Source organism: Oryctolagus cuniculus, chromosome 10 (assembly GCF_964237555.1).
Source record: "Oryctolagus cuniculus chromosome 10, mOryCun1.1, whole genome shotgun sequence".
In the NCBI taxonomy this organism is placed as follows: domain Eukaryota; kingdom Metazoa; phylum Chordata; class Mammalia; order Lagomorpha; family Leporidae; genus Oryctolagus; species Oryctolagus cuniculus.
In genome coordinates this window covers 9,301,164-9,323,035 of record NC_091441.1, presented here as the reverse complement: position 1 = coordinate 9,323,035, position 21,872 = coordinate 9,301,164, and the positions used below count along the sequence as shown (strand labels likewise).

General features: G+C 39.7%; 1 protein-coding gene and 1 long non-coding RNA gene across 2 annotated transcripts in view; one reads left to right on the top strand and one right to left on the bottom strand.

Annotated features, from left to right (window-relative positions):
* Window positions 1–21,872, top strand: part of DOK6 (docking protein 6) — a 496,981-nt gene that overhangs the window by 90,364 nt on the left and 384,745 nt on the right. The window lies entirely within an intron of this gene.
* The window catches only part of LOC103349398 (uncharacterized), an 83,185-nt gene that overhangs the window by 2,103 nt on the left and 59,210 nt on the right, over window positions 1–21,872 (bottom strand). The window lies entirely within an intron of this gene.

Sequence of the window (21,872 nt, the reverse complement as noted above, 5' to 3'; positions counted from 1 at the left end):
GACCTCCAGCGACACCACTAGACAGCAGCTCCAGCTCAGAGCACCATCAGGAGTCTGCTGTGTCCACGTTATTTTTATCTGCAAACTTGATACCCAACAAGGGAAAAGAGTAGTTTCATCAACACTGAGTCGCTGCATCTCTAACAGAATATTCTAAAGTCATGAACCAAGGAATAGTTTCCAAGGGGCCGTTTGGTGCGGTGGGTATTAACCACCTGGAATGCCCATATCCCTATGAGAGTGCCTGGGTAGAAGCCTTGTGTGTGCTTCCGATTTAGCTTCCTGCTTAAGTGCCTGCAAGGCGGAAAATGATGGCCCAGCTGTTTGAGCCCTGCCATCCGTGTGGGAGACAAAGACTGAGTTCCTGGCTCCTGGCTTTTTCCTGGTCCAGCCCCAAGTATTGTGGGCAGCTGAGGAAGAGAACCAGTAGATGGAAGAAACCTCTCTCCCTCTCTCTCTCATTTCTCTATCTCTGTCACTTGGTCTTTCAAATAAAAATAAATAGTTTTCATTTAAATTTCACACTTGTCTTTGGAAACTTGACAGTAGTAATCATGAAAAGAAGTTGTGAGTGAAAAAAGTGGTTCTTTCGAGTTCTTTTTTTTTTAAGATTTTATTTATTTGAGAGAGAGAGAGAGAGAGAAATGTCTCCCATCCACTGGTTCACTCCCCAAGTGGCCACAATGGTCAGAGCTCAGCCCATCTGAAGCCAAGAGCCAGGAGCTTCTTCCAGGTCACCCACGTGGGTACAGGGGCCCAAGCACTTGGGCCATCTTCCACTGCTTTCCCAGGCCATAAGCAGAGAGCTCATTCCGAAGAAGAACAGCCAGAATTCAAACCAACACCCATAAGGGGTGCTGGTGCCACAGGCAGAGGCTTAACCTATTACGCCACAGTGCTGGCGCCCTTCAATTACTTAAAAAAAGATTGATTTATTTATTTGAAAGAGTTACAGAGAGAGAGAAGAGGCAGAGAGAGAGAGAAATCTTCCATCTGATGGTTCACTTCCCAAATGGCTGCGACTGCCAGAGCTGTGCCGATCCGAAACCAGGAGCTTCTTCCAGGTCTCCCACGAGGGTGCAGGGGCCGAAGGACTTGGGCCGTCTTCTACTGCTTTCCCAGGCCATAGCAGAGAGCTGGATTGGAATAGGAGCAGCCGGGACTAGAACCGGTGCCCATTTGGGATGCTGGTGCTTCAGGCCAGGGCGTTAACCTGCTGTGCCACAGTACCGGCCCCTCAATTAATTTAATTAAAGCTATTTTAGTGCATAGTGAAGCTAAATTTGGTGTAAGTTAACTACATAAATAATAGAACAGCTAATTGTTACCATATAACTAAAAATTACATTTTGGAGCATTAATGAAAACTGTTAAAAGAATCTTCAGTCTGCGAAGTGAGATACACAGCAGACACATAGAATGGCGGATATCCTAAACAGCACTCTGGCCTCAGAATCAGCCCTTAAGGCATTCAGATCTGGCTGAAAAGCCCATGAGAGTATTTCAGGCACGGAAAGCCAAGACACTCTTGCAAAAAAAATGACCTAAATGAAAGATCTCTAAGAGTGAGATCGCAGTGGAAAGAACAGGTCATCAAAGAAAGTGGTACCTTTCTCTGGAGGGAGGAGAGAATTTCCACTTTGACTAAGACCTTGTCTAAATATGATCAGAGTCGGGGAACTCAAAAGGCTTCCATAGCCTTGGAAACTCATGACAAGAGCCTCGGGTGATTACTGATGCCATAACCAAGAGTGTCAGTTTGTTAAGTCAACAACAGGAGTCACTGTGCACTTACACCTCATGTAGGATCTCTGTCCTTAATGTGCTGTACAATGTGATTTAATGCTATAACTAGTACTCAAACAGTATATTTCACTTTGTGTTTGTATGGGGGTGCAAACTGTTGAAATCTTTACTTAATATATGCTAAACTGATCTTCTGTATATAAAGAGAATTGAAAATGAATCGTCATGTGAATGGAAGGGGAGAGGGAGCGGGAAAGGGGAGGGTTGGGGATGGGAGGGACGTAATGGGGGGGAAGCCATTGTAATCCATAAGCTGTACTTTGGAAATTTATATTCGTTAAATAAAAGTTAAAAAAAATAAAAAGAAAAAAAAGAATCTTGAGATGAAATGCTAAAAGTGTGACCATGTTCATATTAATTTAATGCTTCCCCAAGTGAATCAACTACCTCCCTCTTAAAAAAAAAAAAAAGCTTTATTTATTTGTTTGAGAGGTAGAATTATAGAGAGAGGGAGAGAAAGGTTTTTGATCCACTGGTTCACTCCCAACATGGCCGCAAGACCCAGAGCTGGGCCGATCTGAAGCCAGGAGCTTCTTTAGGGTCTCCCTGGTGGGTGCAGGGGCCTGAGCACCTGGGCCATCTTCCACTGCTTTTCCAGGCCATTAGTAGGGAGCTGAATCGTAAGTGGAACAGATGGGACTTGAACCGGTGCCCTTATGGAATGCCAGTTCCACAGGTGGAAGCTTAACCTACTACACCACAGTGCTCGTTCCAACAACCTCCCTCTTGTACAATTAAAACAACAACGGAAAAATCGGTTGACTCTACTTAAATTTATTTTATTCTTTCTTTCATAAAATAAAAAACATTGTCTTGAGGTCAATTTAAAGTAACAAAGTCATGAAATAAAATTTTTGAGGAGTTAAAGCCTTGTGCTTGCATTCACATTCAGCTTTACACATTGAATCTGCTCGCTCCCAGGTGGGTTGAATTTTGCATATGGCACTCGGGCATGTGCTCCTTTCTGTAGCTGATTGTATGGCAGTAGCTCTATCTCTTTTTAACTGCCCAGGGAAGCTGCGCAGCTACTTGCCCAAGCAGTCAGTAGTGCATGAGGGCTTGGAGCAGGAAGAAAGGCCCTCAGCATGTGCCTCTCCTCTTGGGGGGGAGACAAGAGTGCGTCCCAGGAAAGGAAGCTTCTCGGCCTTTCTCCGCACTTTTACCTTCAGCACCCAGGAAAGGCGCGAGGAGATCTGGAGTGCAGGTCTGCAGAGCAAGTGCACAGGCTGTTGTCAGCTGCCAAGAGGCCGCAGAGCAGCAGTGACCGAGAAGCAGAGAGGCGAAGGTTACTGGGCAGCACATCCCTTGCGCTTCCTTAGGTGATCAGTGAAGGCTTGACTGGCTAATTTCTAGAGGAAATGTGTGAATTTTACACTGTGCTCTCCTGATTGGCTCAAACGCTCTTCACACCACAAAGAAACTCCATTGAGAAATTACGTTTCTCATCATTTCCTGACATAATAAATAAGCTTTTAATGCATTGTTAGCTTCTTCCTGGGGGAAAAAAGCTGTAGGCATTAAAAAGGTGTTTCCCAGCTACATTGAGCTAAATTTGAGGTTCTAAAGTGTTGTTCCATTGATAGCATTAATATATGTTCTTTTTAAGTCATAAATCTGATTATATGTTGGCAAAATATTTAGCTTAGTGCATTTCCTAAGGAAGAACCAAAAATCTGTGCTAACTATTAATTCCACGGGTGACTGAGGCTTTTCTAAATTGCAATAGTCATGTAGCAGACGATTCCTTTGAGTGAGACAGTAGCCTTGTATGTTGATTATTGTATCTGATTTTGAATTTATTTGCAATAGTGTGTTTCCGAACACACTCTCTAAATATATAAACTGTCTTTTTCTTAACCATGACATCGAAATATAAAAATCAATTTTTTTTTTTTTGCCAACTGGCTAGACGACTCTCGTGAGTGTCAATCTGTGTGCAAAGAACAAAAGGAATGGGAAATGCAGGCATCTCCAAGTTGAGAACTCAGATAGTCTTATTATGGTTACATTTGTTTAGAAAGAGTTCACTTCCAAATCTGTCTTCTTACAGAGCTAATCATATACCAGCAGCACATACAAAACTGAAGCAATGAGTGGTGTGAGTCTATATTTCTAATTATCTTATTTGGAGAGAAATATAACATGCAGAAAGACTAATGTGTTGCCTTACTGCAAATACGCAGTAGGAACTATAAAAATCACAGTATTGTTTAGATGACAGCGTGGTGTCTTACAATGTTTGATGTTAAACTTGTGGGTAGCATGCATAATGAAATATAATGTTAGACAGGTTGCTTCCCTGAACAGCCACGAGCATTACTTCCTCTTCAGGGGTCGTAGATACTGTGTCTGCAAGTTGTAATTGTGTTATGTTGTAACTTTGGATTTTTGTAGAACTGGTATAGGAAATAGTCAAAGGTTTGTTTTCCTTTTTGAGATTATTTGGCTTCAAAGCAAGTTCTTCCATTTACTTCTGTGTTTCCTCCTCTTAAAACGAGAATAGTGATAGTACCTAGTTCATGGTGGCATTAAGAGTCCTAAATGAAGGCAGAAAATGATCGGCACAGTTAATGCCCAGTGAGCATTTGCCATCATGCCCATAAGAGCACCATGACGATGTTGCTACACTGTGCTCCCAAATAATTCTAAAGATCTTTCCAGTATCTCTGAGGTGGAGTCTGTATCCTTTTGAATAAATATAAAGGTATACACAATTTTAATATCTAAACTTTGAGTAGCACTTTGAAAGAGTACAGTTTTTAAAGAGTTTATTTAATATCCACTGTAAGTTCATAAGAAATGTGTGATGTGATGACTGTGCTTTTTGCTAAGAAGTGGAGGTGCATGCAAGCAAGACACAGCACGTCCCACAGCACGCAGCTGGTTGTGGCCACGGCACCAGCATCTGTCCATCAGTTGTTCTCAAGGGGTCCCGTGACTAGCAGCCTTGGGCTTACATGGGATCTTGTAGGAAATGGAAATTGTCTGCCCCACCCACACCTGCTGAATCCCAAGTTCTGAGAGTAAAATTCCAGAATCTGTTACATATTAAGCACACCGGATGATTTTCATGCATGCTGACATTTGAGAGTCATTGCACCAGACAAAGCAGTTACAGATGGTTATCTAAAAAATATGCCACAGCCAGTTAGTAATTGTCAACTTTGTCAAATTCACAGACATGCATCTGTGACATCAACGTGTACTCCTGTTATAGACACTACAGCCAACTCTACATGAATAATCTGCTGAGTATTGCATGGTGAATGTATCTACAAGATCACTTGTAGCAAACAGATAGTAAATAATCCTTGTGTCTCTCTCATAATGATTCTTTTGAGATATAATTGGCAAATAAAATGTATATATTATACAGCAAGATGAGTTGATATACACACACGTAAAATGATTGTTAAAAATCAAGATAATTAAGACCTTCATCACCTCACATCATTTATGTTTTAATTTTTTGTGACTTTTTTTTTAAAGGATGCATTTATTTATTTGAAAGATGGAGCTACAGAGAGAGAAGAGAGAGAGAGAGAGAGCACTTTCATCTGTTGGTTCACCCTTCAAACAGCCTCAACAGCAAGGGCTGGGCCAGGCCAAAACCAGGAGCTGGGAGCTTCTTCCAGGTCTCCCACGTGGATGGCAGAGACCCAGATACTTGGGCCATTCTCTGATGCTTTCCCAGGTGCATTACCAGGGAGCTGGATAGGAAGTGGAGCAGTCAGATCTCAAACCACTGTCCACATGGGATGCCAGCATTGCAGGCGGCAGCTCAATCCCACTACACCATGATGCCAGTCACTGTGACTGATTTTTTTTTTAAATATTCATTTTATTTATTTGAAAGGCAGTGTTAAGGAGAGAAGAAGACACACACACACACACACATACAGAGAGAGAGAGAGATACAGGTAGAGATAGCGATGATAGAGATGGAGGTGGAGGAGGGAGATGTGGAGGCGGAGGAGGAGATAGAGATGAAAGAAATAGAGAGAGCTTCTGTTCACTGGTTCATTCCTCAAATGGCCACAAAGGGCCTGGAACTCTATCTGGTCAGCTTGTGTTTCCTAAGCTGCAGGTTAACAGTAACCTTGTTCACCCTATCCCCAGGGTGGGCCCAACACCGTTGGAAATAGCAGATACTCAGTGCAACGTTGTTGAATTGCAAAATCAAGGGAAAGATATTAATTCTACTTGCATTATTTGCAAATTCTGGTGAAAATTAGGTCACGCATCAACCTGATGTTAAAAGTTTTTCTTTTACGTAGCAGAAGGCATTCAAATTATAATGTGTGATGCATTACTTTATTTAATACCTTCAGGAGAAAAATATTAACCTTCCCTAGATGTTTTGTGAATGCTTGTGATGCTTTAAAGATTTCTGTCCTACTGTGTGAATAAGAGGCTAGCATACTTACGAAATTCACTTTAATTGAAGAAATTAATTTAAAATAATGTATAATAGGATGTCTGTGGATTTCTAATTGGTTTTGTACAATTCAAATTCAGTTATTTATACTCCTATAAAACTGGGTATGATAACATTGGCATTCTGAACGTTTGGGTGCTGTCAGTGAATTTTAAACGATATCTTAAAATGTATGATACCCCAAATGGAGTCACAAGGAGTTTATATTTTGCTACTTGTTCAGCCCACCTGTTCGATGTGAGTTTATGACTATTTTTAGATCCAGGGTAATTCTTCCAGAAGCTGCATTGGGCAGGGATGCCCATCTTCAGAGATGCATCTGCCTGGAGAACACAATGCCGACACTTGGTAGCTCTTAGAAAATACATACTGCCCGCCTGAAGGCGCATCTTCCCTGTGAGTTTTTAGGCTGGTCTCACAATGGGAAGAAGATGCTTAAATTTCGGGAGAGGTATGGCAAAGTAGCCATTTGCAAAGTCTTCCCTTGTCTAAGGCTTGATAACTAGAAAGCTTTGCCACTAAATAACTGGGATAATTGATTCCTATGTTTATTATGTTATAGTGTTTTGAAGATTTCCTATAGCAGTAGTGCATGCTACATGTAAACTTTTATCCTACACAATTTTACACAGAAATATAGTTCAAAGTAAAATAATCAAGGAGATAAAGTTTCTCTCCAGAATTTAAAGCTTCAGGATATATATATATAAGTGAGATAACAGATTTAGGCACACAGAAAAAAAACAACGATGAGCTGAGAAAGAACATTGATTATTTGTTTAATTCTTTAACTAATTGTTTTATCTAGGAAAATAGAAAACAGTTTTTCTCTCTTAAATAAATTAATCAATAGATGTGAGCCAAAAATAGTACTCCTTGTGGGAAATGAGTTAGAATTAATGTGATAGAATTAACCCAATCCAATCTACATTTCTCCCTATAAAACGGGCAATTTACATAAAAATGCTTAATTTTAGCAAAGGGCAATATTTGCTTTAAAATTTTTCTCTCCAAAATAATAGCTGTGGACTTCTACAAACAGTAATTTGGCAGGTGGATTTTATTTCTGATGCACAGAAATATAGTTACCCAAGTCCTCAGGTTTGTTAGGAGTGATGATTCTGGTATTTGTGTCTCCAGCCTGGACTTCGGCTGTGCACCCTGGAGTCCCCGCCCCCTCCCTGCTGAACATCTGCATTTGGACGTCTAATAGGCAGCTCCAGTGTGACAGCTTCAAAATCTAACTTCCTCTTGCCCTCAGTAAACCTGCTCTTTCTTCTAATTAATGGCAATTCCACACTCATAGGTTAAAATCCTTCTCTCTCTTTCACATTTCTAATCCCTAAGAAAGTACTTCAAAACACATCCTGAGTCCTAACTCTTTCATCCCTGCCACCTGCCCAAGCCACTCTTCGGGACTATTGACTTCTGTAATGTGGTATCCGTACAATGGATAACACCAGCGCCATCTGAATTCCTTTCTTCTCTTCATATTGTCCACACCCCAGCCTCATTTGCCTCGTACAACAGCTGGGATGAGGCTTGAAGATGGTATGTGAGATTGTGGAAGCTCTTGGTTCACAGCCTGCCTGTGGTTTCCATCACTACATAATATACTTCCCTTATGACAGCTTCCTTCATGCTGCTTAGACACATCACACAGGTGCCCAGATTAGAAGTTTTATACTTGCTGTTCCTGCAGCCTTCCTATTCTTCCCCAAGACAAGTTCTTGGCTTGGACCCTGTGTTCATGCAGTTCTGTGTTCGGATGTCACCCTCTCAGTGAGGTCTCCCTTAGCCATGTACCTAAGCTGGTGCAGTTGTCTACTCTCCTGGCTCACTTGCCAGAGGCCCCCTCTAACAGCTCATCTTCATGAGGCCACAGACTCTGTCTCCCCTGTTCCTGTCTGTAAATGATTGTACTTAGGGGTCCAACAATTCTTCCCTTCCTCAGTGACCTATCATTTTCGTTGCTCTTCAGTGACAGTTTGTTCTCCTTATGGGTAAGTTCTGCACCTGTTGATCAAATCAACTGTGAATCAAAACTCTTTGGAATAAAAAACTGTGTACTGTATATTTCTTTTTTCAATATTGTTTATGTATGAAATTCAGACATCTTCCAAAATCTTAACAAAATATTTTGTCAGGCATCGCTAAATTGAGTTAAAAAGCCAGGCTATTTGTTCATCCCAGGAAAGTGAAGCTTGTTTTTTCCTTCTCCATAGTAACATGTCCCCCAAAACTGTTCGTTTAGTATGTAAGCTATGCCTTTGACTGCTCATGTTTAAATAAAATAATCCCCACAGGATTTTATTCCTGGATGAACACAAATTGTAATTGTACCATTGTCGAGTTTATCCGGGTGATGTGTACTTATGCAAGAACAAATGAATATGAAATACTTTCAGCCAGCGCCGCGGCTCAATAGGCTAATCCTCCACCTGCAGCGCTGGCACACTGGGTTCTAGTCCCGGTCGGGCCGCCAGATTCTGTCCCGGTTGCCCCTCTTCCAGTCCAGCTCTCTGCTGTGGCCCAGGAGTGCAGTGGAGGATAGCCCAAGTGCTTGGGCCCTGCACCCGCATTGGAGACCAGGAGAAGCACCTGGCTCCCGGCTTCAGATCAGCGTGATGCACCGGCCGCAGCATGCCAGCAGCAGCTGTCATTGGAGGGTGAACCAACGGCAAAAAGGAAGACCTTTCTCTCTCTCTCTCTCTCTCTGACTATCCACTCTGCCTGTTAAAAGAAAAGAAAAGAAAAGAAAAGAAAAGAAAAGAAAAGAAAAGAAAAGAAAAGAAAAGAAAAGAAAAGAAAAGAAAAGAAAAGAAAAGAAATACCTTCATGATTTCCAATCCCTAGTGCAGAAACAGCAATGGAAGTCCTAGGTTTCTGCTGGTAATATTCAGCTTGATCCAACTTCCATGTCTGGATGGCAGTTTAATTAAATCAATATTGAAGCGCATATGACTAATGGAAGGATGATGATTAGATTGCGTTTTTACCCTGCGATTATTCTCCTAAGGGATTAGCACTCATTCTAATTTGTGTTTCAGGAACTTGTTATTATTTTAGAGTCATTTTACCTAAAATTTGAAAATCATTTGAAATGAACTAATCATAGTATTCTTACTAAGCACAGAAAGCAATAATGTAAATTTATTATACTGAATTGGAGCTGCTAGAAATTCCCTGTTTAATTCTTCATTACTCTTGCTACTGAAATTGTATAATATTGCTTTTAGGTACTATTGATTATTAAATTATAAAAATATCTTTAATCACTGAACAGGAAAACTTAGCACTCACTGTTAATTCCATCAATTTTTGCTTGAGTAAATATGGACCATGTATTGCATACGTATATTAAATTTTTGCTGATTGCTCCTTTTTTTTTACAATGACTTAGTTTGTTTATTTTATAATCATAAGCTTAACCTTGCACTAAGTAAAGAATTCAGCAAATAGTAAGAAGAAAAAACACTGTTAAAACACTCATGTCAGGGGCCAGTGCTGTGGTGTAGTGGCCTGCAGTGCCAGCATCCCATATTGGCGCCAGTTCAAGTCCCAGCCGCTCCACTTCCAATCCAGCTCTCTGCTAATGCACCTGGGAAAACAGTAGAATATGGCCCAAGTCCTTGGGCCCCTGAACCTGTGTGGGAGACCTGGAAGGAGCTCCTGGCTTTGGATCAGCACAGCTCCAGCCATTGTGGCCATTTGGGGAGTGAAGCAATGGATAGAAGACCTCTTTCTGTCTCTACCTCTCTTTGTAACTCTACCTTTCAAATAACTATAAGTCTAAAAAACCACTCATGTCAAATACTTTTTAAAAAAAAAGTTTGAAGGAAACTAACTGTATTTTTGTTGTTTTTACATTTTAATACCAAATATGGATTCGGTTATGTTAATTCTGTCTGTGGTTTTCTGAATGACCATTAACAAAATTAATGTCATTGTTTTATTTTATACAAACAAATCTATATATCTGTATATGGGCCATAGTATAAGACTGGAGGTAGTTAAAGTAATCTTTACTACAGTGTATAGAAAGTGTTTCTGTTCTCAGCTGTTATTTTTAAGAAAGGAAATCATGTTAATGCTAGTTTGGTCAGTCATTTGGGGAAATGTGTTTAATAGCTAATTCCAATTTGTGGTTTTACATTATTTCAGTAATTTAAGTATCACTTTAATAAATTTTATTTATTATGTAAATTAGTTGAAAGGCAGAGGAGGGGTGGAGATTTTATCATTGGTTTGTTCCCCAAATGTTCGCAACAGCTCAGGCCAACCAGAAGATGCGAACTCGATCCTGGTCTCCCATGTGTATGATGGAGACCCAAGTACTTGAGCCATCACCAGAGTGTGCATTAGCAGGAAGCTGGAATTGGGAGCAGACAGACCCTGGCATTCCAATATGGCATGTGGGTGTCCCAAGCAGTGTCATAACTACTCTCCAAATGTCCACACTGGGAAATATACTTTGAAAGGAGCAATGACTTGAGTGAACAGAGGGTTCCATCCCTGTTGTTATTGTTTTCTTATTGTTTTCTTTACATGAAAATTATTTTCCTCATATCCTATAGCCCCATTATTACAGTGTTATTAGCTTAGAGTCATAGAACTCTTGAATACCTTGAACAATTTTCTCCCATATGATCTGCTGTTTGTATATATTAACACTTTGCTGTCACATATTATAATATTATTTTTTAGAAGTATATAAAATTTGGCACTAAATTCATATGTATAATATTGTTATTGTGTGACTATTTCTAGTCCTCCATCCCTTCTCTCTCTCTCTCTCTCTCTCTCTCTCTCTCTCTCTCTCTTTCTCAACCTGAACTTGCTTTGGAAGTTAATATTTAATAAGTACTTGCTTAGAAATTTAGAATGAATATTTGAAGCACTAGGGTATTACAAGAAGTAACATTCTCAAAGCACACAAAACCTTCCTTCAATTTTGTCATCCAGATGCAGAGACTCATTAAGCGAAATGGTTGCTGTTGTACACATGAATGGTCATTTTGTAATTTATTATGATTACTTTACAACACAATAAATAACAAGTAAGGAAAGGACATGGGATCATTGTTGGTACATTAAAGGACTTTCATTGGTAGATGCTATTAACAGTTAATGCAAATGAATCTCATCCCACATTTAACATGACAGTCAGTAATGTATCATGAAAAATATTAAACAGTTTGCTTTGTTAATTATAAAATTTAAGTATCTTAATAGCACCATTGAAATTGTACACCTCTTCTAGATAATGAAGATTTACAACACTAAGTGGTTTCCAAAAAATAAAAGAGAGAACCCTCAGTTTTCTAGCCAATCTGACATTGAAGATGGATTTCTCTTTGGGGTTCAAAACTAGGTTTCACTCTCTGGTAAAATATGTAAGGGTCTTTGTATTACCTGAAAAACCTTCAAAAACAGGAAAGATTTTTGGCAATTATGCATTTTGATAAAAGTCTTCAGTCACAGAGCTATGCAGTGTGCAGTTCATTATAATGAGATTTTAGTTGGGCTAAATTCCTTAGCAATGAATAATTGTAACTCTTTTTTGCCAGATGATCAGCATATTTCATGGTATTATAAAACTGCAACATTACATGTTTATCCTAAAGGCTAAATTCATCAAAGTACAATTTATGATTTAAATGATACTAAGTGGCATTTAATACAATTTTTTTGTATATCACAGTATTTGATAGATTAAATGAAGTATTAAAAATATTAAAGTGATAGATCATTCCAAAGGATTAAAATACATATGACCTCTGGTTAGGTTTTATTCTAACTCTTCATAATGCATATAACTTACTGAATTTATATTTAAAACATTATGCAAAGCTAATTCCAGAGTCAATAGGGGCAATATCTTTTTGCACTCAGATTTATCCTCTTAAAATCTTCTAGAAAATATTTGATTACTTACTCATATTTATGCATTCATTATCGCAGAATTGATTTATCATTGTGATTTCTTACTGATCACATTGCGATCAAACTATTGATTCAAATTTGTAAGAGTGCAGATGAATGACAATAACATAGTAGAAATTAAGAAAAAAAGAGCAGGAATGAAGGAAGCAGGAAGGAAGAGACCACTTGACAATATTGTCCTCATTTGTGATGGTCTTGATACATTAATGATAAGCGTTGCCTTAAATGAGGGGTTCTTCAAAAAGTTCATGGAAAATGCATGTGTATGTTGTATCTGTTTTCAGATATCCTCTATGTACAGAATTCAAGATGGGAGAAAGCAACATTCCCGAAAATTTTAATAGGATATTATGCTGTAAAAATCACTTGTGAGTGATTCCTAAAATATAATGAATAACCTGTCTGATTTATTCAGAAACTTTAAAATGAAAAATAGATAGTGTAATAACTCACAGAGCTCATAAGCAAGTAAGAGTTGGTTCATTAATTTATATTGTGAACAAAATCATGATTGACATCATCTAACCAGCAAGTGTATTACTTTCTCCCATATCTTTCATCTCAGAAGCACAGATAGCTATTTTTAGACCATTTTAATTTTAAAATCAGGCCATTTTCCTTGCTAGCATGACAGGTAAAGCCCCACCCACTATGCAGTGATCCCCATTTTCTTGGAAGACACTGACCATTGGCATTTTGTGCTTGGGCTTTGTAGGCATCACCTTTCAGTTTAACACATGGTTTTGCCTTCTTTCCACAGCATCAGATCGACAGGATATTTGTTAAATGGTCAGTGGCTTTATATCTGCTATACTGAGGTGGGATGCTCTTGGCTAAGGTTGTAAATTTTTTTTTTGACAGGCAGAGTGGACAGTGAGAGAGAGACAGAGAGAAAGGTCTTCCTTTTGCCTTTGGTTCATCCTCCAATGACCACTGCGGCCGGCGCACTGCACTGATCCGAAGCCAGGGGCCAGGTGTTTCTCCTGGTCTCCCATGGGGTGCAGGGCCCAACCACTTGGGCCATCCTCCACTGCACTCCCGGGCCACAGCAGAGAGCTGGCCTGGAAGAGGGGCAACTGGGACAGAATCCGGCGCCCTGACCGGGACTAGAACCCGGTGTGCCTGCACCGTAGGTGGAGGATTAGCCTATTGAGCCACGGCACCGGCCAGGTTATAAATTTTTAAACTCTTTAAACCATAGATTAACTTCAACCAATTCTCACTTTGAAATATACTGTTGTGGTTTCATTATTTAGAAAATGCTAATCAATTCTTGTTCTTCTGTAGCTTGGTAATTCCTGACAAAGTTTCTATTCCATGAAGTTGGTGAGAAACTTGCAAGTGTATTGCAAGCAGAGACAATATCTGGTATACCTTAGTGTGCCAGTAATGGCCCAGGATGTTTTACAAAGAATGTTTCATCCAGGCATTGTTCTATATGATTTGCGTTTAAAAGTTACCTCTTTAGGATTTAAAATAAGACTTTATCTACTCAGAATGTCAGAAATACAAACACATAGCTGTGATATAAAAAATTGTGGTATTTCATCAATGAAAATAAATCCTTATTTCATAATATAGAAGGCCAGCCAACACTGCCTGAGGGAACTGGACAAAATTTGTATAGCAAATGAGCTGAGTCTTAAAGAATAAATTGTTATTTCACTCAATAAAGACAAAAGGAAAACACTCTTCTGGTGTAGGGTATATGCAGAGACATAAAACACTTCATGTGCAAAACCCAATGAGAAACTCATTAAGACTATTAGGCAATAATTTCTCTGAAGGCAAAGGTTTTTGGATATTGACATTTTATTCTGTAACTTAATATACCATCTTTTTAATCTTCTTTATTGTTGTCCTAACTGCCTTAGGTAATTTGCATTTTCACGTAAAAAGTACACTTCCTGCCTCTCCTTCCTAAATCTCCAAAAATATGGGAGTTGCATAATTTCAAAAAGCAAAAGCTTGAAGATACAATTTTTGAGTCATCATATTCTTCATTGTTCTGTTTATGGCTATGAACATGAAGGAGATTCTTGAAAATAAGTGAGACTTTAAAGAATATCTGAAATTCTTTTGTAGGTCATGGGCTCAAATCAAAGATTAACGAGTGGCATTAAGCTGCAGTGGATTATACACTTGTATTCACTGTGTAGATATAACGATTGAGTGGATGACATCTCTGTAAAACCATATGGGATTACCTGACTGCTGAATAAGGAAAGAAAACCTTTGTCATCTCACTTATGAATTATTTTTTTGGTTTTAGTCAGTTAACTCTACAATCCTCATCATTTTTTTCTAATTAAAAGAAAAGTCCTTGATTATGTTCATTAAAATTAAAATGCTCCAGGCTGTGTCTGAATGATTGACTGGAGTCAGGAAAAGTCTTTTTTGCATACCATGTCATTGGAAGTTATTTTTTGGTCAATATGTATGCATGCTGTATGTGTTGACTAACTGAAACTAGGAATTGGATTGTTTGGCTTTTATGTATTTTGTTTTACAATATTGCTTTCAATTCTGTATGTTTAATCACCTTGTCCCGCACTTAGAAGTACCTGCATTAATTACAACATGTATTTGAGGACCATGTGATACAGCTTGCGTCTTTATTTTGTTTAATTCCCCTTAGCCTTTTCTGAGACACTGTATTTTGAGCAGTAAGTAGCATGCATGTGCAGATTCCATTCCACAGAACTGCTTTGATTATGTGAGCCTGGGCTGTCTTCGTCCTGATTTAACTTCTGCAGGGGCGCTCCACATGGGAGACTAGCGTTCCTCGGCATCTGCTTTCACACTTTAAATGTCAGCAGCAGGAGACTGCCTTCCTTGGGGCAGATTGCATCTTTCTATGTCAGTTGGCAGGGTGTGTCCCTTAGTGCTCCCTCACGGTTCTTCATGCTGGCTGCTGGAAGCTTAGTCGCCGTTTGTGCATTCCAATGAGTTTCTCAATAATCTGGAGTCTGATTATTACTATCATAAACATTGCAAGAGTGACTTCGAAAGAAAGATTGCTTATAAGCACTCTTTAAATTGAGAGCTTGTTTTCACTAGATTGCAGTTTTGAAAGAATATATTGTTAAAATTGTAGACTTTAACACCAAAATACCTAGAATGTTCCCCTCTGTCCCCTAGCCCTTCTTTGCTTCCTTCTTCTCTTCTCCTTTTCTGCTTGTTCTTCCTCCCTCCCGCCATCCATATGGATTGAGTTCTCTGCTCTTAGCTTTGGCAACTGGGCTGTTGAGGACAGTAGGGGAATGAATCAGGAGATGGGAACTCTCTCTGTCTCTGTCTGTCTCTCTCTGTCTTTCAAATAAATAAAATGTGAAATTTTAAGAAAACAGTTAAAAACACAGAAAGGCTAAATTATTTATTTAAGATTTTCATTGACACATAAAAACTGTGCATTTTATGGCTACAGAGAACTGTGTTCATTGTGTAATAAACAATAAAAGTTATTAGCCTATGCACTGTCAGAAAATGTGTCATTGCTTTGTGGTAAGAACATTCAAAAACCTCTCCTTCAATTATTTTTCAGTAAATCAATTCATTTCAATTCACAAGGATGAAATATGGTAGGCCCTATCTAAATTGCTGAAGATACAATAAAAAAAAGAAATCCTCTTAACTCAGTTGTACATATTTTCATTATTAGGAGGATGCTGAAACAATGAACAAAAAATGGAAAAATGCAATGGTTACAGCAGTAAAGATGCTGATTTCTTGAAAGACATCAATCCCTAAATACTTAGTCTTTAATAGGTAATTCTGGTCACTATGAGATATCTATATACTTGCCAAATGGTGTTCATTATTTTCTTATTTTACTCAAAATATATATAATCAAATTCCATTTAAAAATCTAGAATAGGTGGGCTGGCGCCGCGGCTCACTTGGCTAATCCTCTGCCTGTGGCGCCGGCACTCCGGGTTCTCGTCCCATTTGGGGTGCTGGTTCTGTCTTGGTTGCTCCTCTTCCAGTCTAGCTCTCTGCTGTGGCCTGGGAAGGCAGTGGAGGATGGCCCAAGTGCTTGGGCCCTGCACCCGCATGGGAGACCAGGAGGAAGCACCTGGCTCCTGCTTTCAGATCAGCGCAGTGCGCCGGCCGTAGGTCCATTGGGGGGGGGGGGAGGTGAACCAGCAGAAGGAAGACCTTTCTGTCTGTCTCTCTCTCACTAACTCTGCCTGTCCAAAAAAAAAAAAAAAAAAAGAAAAATCTAGAGTAGTACAACTAGATTTTCAATCATGAATCTGAGTTTCTTATTTTACTGTCACATGTTTTATGTAATATATATTTATTATAATATGTAGCCTGTTTCCCACAGATAATTCACGGAAACCCATAAGCGTGAGGACTGAGTCAGTGGAGTTCTGCCTCACCCGTGGGAGACACAGAGGGAATGACAGAAGCTGACCAGGAGACCCATGTCCTGACCCAAGGAAATGTGTTTATTCAAGAAATATGTTTAGGAATGAGACAAAGTCACAGGACCTGAAATATTTGAGTGTTTCTTTTTTCAAATTTGCTTCAAGTTGACAGGAAGCATGTATAAATTTATTATTTCATGATGTTTCGAATTATATATACATTGTAGAATGGTTAAATCTACCTAATTAACATGCTCATTACCTCTCATAGTTACCATTTTTTGTGATGAGGACACTTACCAACTCTCATTATTTTTTTAGGAATACAGTATGTCCTCGTTAAGTACAGTAACCCTGCTGCACAACGGATTTCTTGAAATTATTCTGCTACCTAAGTGTAAACATATACCCTTTGACAAACTCATCCCCAGGCTGGGGTAACCACCAGTCAACTCCTTGCTTCCATGAGATCCACTCTTTGAGATTCCACATATGGGAGTAATTCTGTAGTGCTGATCTTGTACTCGGCTTGAATTTATTTCTATTTTTAATGAAAGACAACAGATAAAACATTTACCTCCACTGAAAAATAATTACCTTAACAACTTAAGAAACAAATCTAAATTCAAACTCTATAAAACTAGTTTAGTGTAAGGTGTATCACAGATGTGATGTGTTGAATTTATCCATTGTGTTTCTATATGATTTCAAAGCATTTTATTTAATGGCTATAAATGTATTCACTTTGAGGCACTATAGATATTGATCTGTCACCAAAGAAAGACCCTTCTTTTTTTGTCTAGAAAGCCTCTTGATGTTATTTGTTTTGTTTATGTATTTTTGTAATTGCTTGGGCCTAGCTCTAGCATCAGAGAGCCAAGAAAAAACTGCTTCATCAGCACCAATAATGTTTCTGCTGCTGATGACCCCATAAAATTCCTTTTACTTAGAATAATTGTTACAACTGTCTGACCTACAGAGAATGCATGAGCATAATCTGCAAATGCATTAGGTAGACATGATCTAAAAGCCAAATATTGACTTAGAAATTGATTTAAACCTTTTTTAAGTGTCTATGTTCATAGTCCCAAATGTTTTCCAACTTCCATTTCATATTTTCAGAAAGTGGACTAAGAGAAAAGATGTGTAAAACCATGCAGGTCAAGAGTGCAAATCGCAGCGAATTTCACCCAAGTGTGTGTCCTTATGCAATGACTTGTACTCCGGGTGGCTGAAATGCTTTTTGTTTGTTTTGTGTTTGAGAGACATTAATTTGGTGGTGTTTGTCATTGCTTTAATCAAATTGGAAAATTCTGCATAGGAATTGAAGTCATGAAATGAATTAATTTTAGAAGAATTTAAGCATTCTATGAGATTTAGCAACCTACACCTAAAATGAAAGGCAGTATTTTCCACAAGTTTTGTTGCATACTTGAAATATGTTGCATTAAACATTATTCAGCTTTCAAATGATAATTTGTGCAACTTAAAGCTTTGTTAGCAATAGTTTGACCGGGACTTTAGTGAAACATAGGGTGTCACTTCTGTAGTGGACACACTCCTGAATATAATGATGCATCAGGTGGCACAAGAGACAGGAGAATGTGGACAACAGCATGAAGTGTCTTCTAGATATTCATATAGCTTCTAAGCAGAGTGTAGACAACTACGGAAACCACAGATGTGCTAACTACATCTGCTGTCTCAGTTATTTATCTATTCAGAGACTTCAGATTTTTAACTTTTATTTTGCAAATATTACTTTGATATAGAAAATGTAGCAGCCACTAGAAACAATGATTTTATTTGTGTTATGAAGGATTTCAACCTAATTTTTCAGTCAAATGGTTAACCACCTAGTAGCCTGAAACTAATAAGATTTATGAAAATTAAAATTAATTCAATTATTTTCATTTTTGTTCTTTAAAACAATGGAAATGTTTTTCTTACATCAATTAGTATTGTTTATTTTTTTCTTCTCTTACAAATCATATACTCCTTCAGATTATTAGATCAGTCAACTTTAATTGCTGTGCTTATGAATTCACTAAAGAAAAGTACTTTTAAATAAATTAAATGGGGCCGGCTCTGCGGCTCACTAGGCTAATCCTCCGCCTAGCGGCGCCGGCACACCAGGTTCTAGTCCCGGTCAGGGCGCCGGATTCTGTCCTGGTTGCCCCTCTTCCAGGCCTGCTCTCTGCTGTGGCCAGGGAGTGCAGTGGAGGATGGCCCAAGTGGTTGGGCCCTGCACCCCATGGGAGACCAGGAGAAGCACCTGGCTCCTGCCATCGGATCAGCGCGGTGCGCCGGCCGCAGCGCGCCGGCCGCGGCGGCCATTGGAGGGTGAACCAACGGCAAAGGAAGACCTTTCTCTCTGTCTCCCTCTCTCACTGTCCACTCTGCCTGTCAAAAAAAAAAAATAATAATAAAATAAATAAATTAATTAAATGAGGATTTTCAGTGAAAATAGTTCTTCATTTTCATAGTGGAGTGCATTCACATTTCTGGAGGATTTATATTTCATATTGAAGGCTTGAATGATCACTGAAAACCTTGAAGGTGGTAACTGGGAGAGAAAGACGATTCTGGCAGTGGTGAGGAGTAGGGTAAAGAAAGACCGATGAGTAAGCGTTCTAGCATCACCCTACTTGATCTGCACCTGCCTTGGTTCAGATATGCACTCGGCTCTCCACTTCCCTGTTTCAGACTACTCACCATGAGTAAAAATGTTGACAATTTTATTTCTGCAAAAAGCCACAAGGCAAATACTTCCAGGCTTTATGGACCGTCACCTCTCTTTTACAGCTCCTTCACGCTACCCTTGCTGTGTAAAAGCAGCCACAAACAATGCACAAATGAATGAGTTGGCTGTATTCTGATAAAAGTTTAATGGACACAGAAATTTGAACTTCATATAATTCTTACCAGCCATGAAATACTCTTCTTTTTGACCATTTGAAAATAATAGCCAAACTCAACTTGGTTTGTAAGACATAGATAAATCTTTCCTATGCCCTGTTTTCACTGAGAAGCACTGATCTACAGAATTTAAAATGTGTTCATTATTAGGTATTTATAAAAATATCACTTTAAATCTATATGTCTGCTTACTTTATTAAAATTTTACAATTGCTTCATTGATACATATCTTACATACCATATAATTTACCCCTTTATGTATGCAGTTCATTGTTTTTAGTATATTCACAGGATTGTGCATTTGTCACCACAGTCAATCTTAGGACACATTTATCACCCTAAAAGAAGTGCCATAACCCTTAGTCCTGACTCCCCATTTCTCCCCAGTCTCCTCAGGTGATTCCTGGTTAGAGGCTTCTATTGATTTGCTTATTCTGGGCATTTCATATAAATGGAATCATACAATATGTCATCTTTCATAACTGACTTGTTTCACTGAGCATGATGTTTTTAGGGTTCTTTAGTCTTGTAGCACTTGTCAGTCACTCAATTCCTTTTATATTGGTGACTAATATTGCATGACATGAGTAGCCCACATTCTCATCATCTGTTATCATGTACGGGCATTTGGATTGTTCCCCTTTTTAGCTAGTATGAATAATACTGATAGAAGTATTCATCTGCAAGTTTTTGTGTGCACCTACATGTTAACTTGTCTTCAGTGCAACTCTAAGAGTCATATAGAAATTTGTCAAAATCAGCTCTTGTCCTGACAGTTGATGTACAATGTAATACTTTATCCATTTTAGTATTTTTTTTGTTCTAGTACCATTGGTTGAACTCTGTAATTAACACACAATTATTCTTAGGTGTTTAAATTTTAACTGAAAAGTGATCCCTGTTAGGAATTTGGAAAACATTATGCTGAGTGAAATAAGCCAGTCCCAAAGGGACAAATACCACTTGTTCTCCTTGATAGGTGACAACTAACCGAGCACCAAAAAGGAAACCTGTTAAAGTGAAATGAACACTAGGAGAAACGGGGACTTGATCAGCCCTCACCCTGACTATTGATGAGCAACTTAATATGTGTCGCTCCCCCTCTTAGTGGAGGAACGACACCAAACCCTGCGTAGGCTTCATATCCAAGTCACGGCACCATTATGTCGCTCCCCCTCTTCGTGGAGGAACGACACAGGACCCTGCGCTGTTCTTTTGTCTGCTCGGCCCTCCCCGGGTTTGCTGCTGGTTCTTCCCGGGTTGGCTACTGTCCCTTCCACCTCCGTGGAAGGGCGGTTCCCCCTGGCCACTTTCCCCACTTCCGCAGGGGAGCGGCACACCGCCGGCCGGCTCCCTCGGGGGCTGCACAGGTGTTCCCTCAGATGTTCCCCTTAGATGTTCCTCGTGCATGTTGTCTCTCTCCTCCTTTATAGTCCTCTTCCGCCAATCCCAACTCTGCTACCCACATGCCGAGTTCGCTGCTCTCCTCCAATCAGGAGCAAGTCCTACAGTTTATTGGTTGAACTGGAGGCAGCTGTGTAGAAGCTGTTTTTCTCCTCTCCCAGTGCCATGTTGTGGGGGAGCAGATGCATAGAATAAGTCTTAATTCCAGTAACTCAGTCCAGTCCGGGTTGCTCCCCACAGATCCCCCTTTCCTTTTATTTTTTTGGCGTTGATACGCGCCTGTCTTCGGTGTCCCGCGGCACACACTCTGCTCTGCTTGCTAGAGTTGCCCACAGGTGCTTACAAGTCCTATCAATCAGGCAAACCGAATCCGGGTCCTCTCTTTGCCATGTTGTGAGGAGGTTTTTAGGCGCTGATGCGTGCCTGTGTTCGGTGCCCTGCAGCGCATGCTCTGCTCGAACTGCCTGCAGGTGCTTACAAGCCCTATCAGGCAAACCGAATCCAAGCCCTCTCATTGCCATATTGTGGGGAGACTTATTGGTGTTGATAACATGCCTGTCTTCGGTGACCTGCAGCTCATACTCTGGTCGAGCTGCCTGCTGGTGCTTACCGCCTTACTAATCAGGCAGACCGAATCCAAGCCTTCTCATTGCAGTATTGGGAGACTTATTGATGTTAATTCGTGCTTGTCTTTGGTGACCTGTGGCGCATAAGCTGCTAGCCGCCCGCAGGTGCTCATCACCTCCCTAATCAGGCAGACCGAATCCAAGCTCTCTCATTGCCATGTTGAGGGAGGCCTTATTTTTCTCCATTTCTCTATCTCCGGGCATTCCTATCTCTCCCATTTTACTTCTATCTACCAGCATTCCTATTTCTCTCATTTTACTTCTAAACTTCTGTTTCTCTTATCCCTGCGGTTTCCCGGCGCCCGCCCCAAGGCTGCTTCTTGGCGGCTTCCCGGCTCTGAGCCGCTTCAGCCGCTTCTC